We start from the raw sequence: 700 nt of genomic DNA, 5'->3' as shown, positions 1-700 counted from the left end.
ATAATGTTTTTTTGAGAATGATAATTTGCTTACCTGCAGTGAGTTCAGCTGAAAGGCTTGAAATTCAGAAAGATTAAGTGTGCTACAGTATTTATAGAAAACCAGTTCATGATGCCGAGCTTCAGAATCTGGAAGAGTTTTACTCATTAGAAAAGTAAAGGAATGTCCATACTATCTTCTTTTCAGCTACTTCTTTTCTGTATTTCTGTACTCTGTTTTTGATGTAGATTCTTCAGAATTGGATTTATACATCTCTTTCAGTCTGGAAAGTAGAATTACATTGTGCCTGATGTCAAAACCAAGTAAATGCAAGATGGAGCTTATGGTTGCATTTATTCGCTTATTTATGTGAGTTAATGCTTGAACATTAACAGTGCTCCTCCCCCTCCCCTCCTTGTTCTGTGGTCCAAATAAACTGTAGGTAGTATGCAGGATGAATGTTCCATAAATCAACAGAGGAGATACTAAGAGTATGGCCCAAACTGTTCTGAGATGCTGTAATGTGGTCTCTTGGCACCTTAGCTTTTGAGAGGGGGAAAATAAGATGTTGATCTGTGTCTACATAATCATTAGTTTGATGTTGTGAGTACTTGCTTGAAGCTTGACAAATGATACAGTAATACCGGTTAAGGCTAAGGAGCACAATAAACCCGATTTCTAGCAATCTGTGTACCTGAACAGGGCGTTATTCTGTACCAAA

The 700-nt window shown here is 37.4% G+C and overlaps 1 protein-coding gene across 1 annotated transcript in view; it reads left to right on the top strand.

Moving 5' to 3' along the window:
• Window positions 1-254: 254 nt before the first annotated feature.
• EPM2A (EPM2A glucan phosphatase, laforin) overlaps window positions 255-700 on the top strand; it is a 35,454-nt gene continuing 35,008 nt past the window's right edge. The window contains exon 1 of the mRNA XM_010707139.3: window positions 255-348. The gene's annotated coding sequence lies outside the window, so the exon portion shown is untranslated. The remainder of the gene's footprint in view (window positions 349-700) is intronic.

This window comes from Meleagris gallopavo, chromosome 2 (assembly GCF_000146605.3).
Source record: "Meleagris gallopavo isolate NT-WF06-2002-E0010 breed Aviagen turkey brand Nicholas breeding stock chromosome 2, Turkey_5.1, whole genome shotgun sequence".
Classification (NCBI taxonomy): Eukaryota; Metazoa; Chordata; class Aves; order Galliformes; family Phasianidae; genus Meleagris; species Meleagris gallopavo.
Note: the sequence above shows the minus strand (reverse complement) of the source record. Positions and strands in the feature narration are given on the sequence as shown.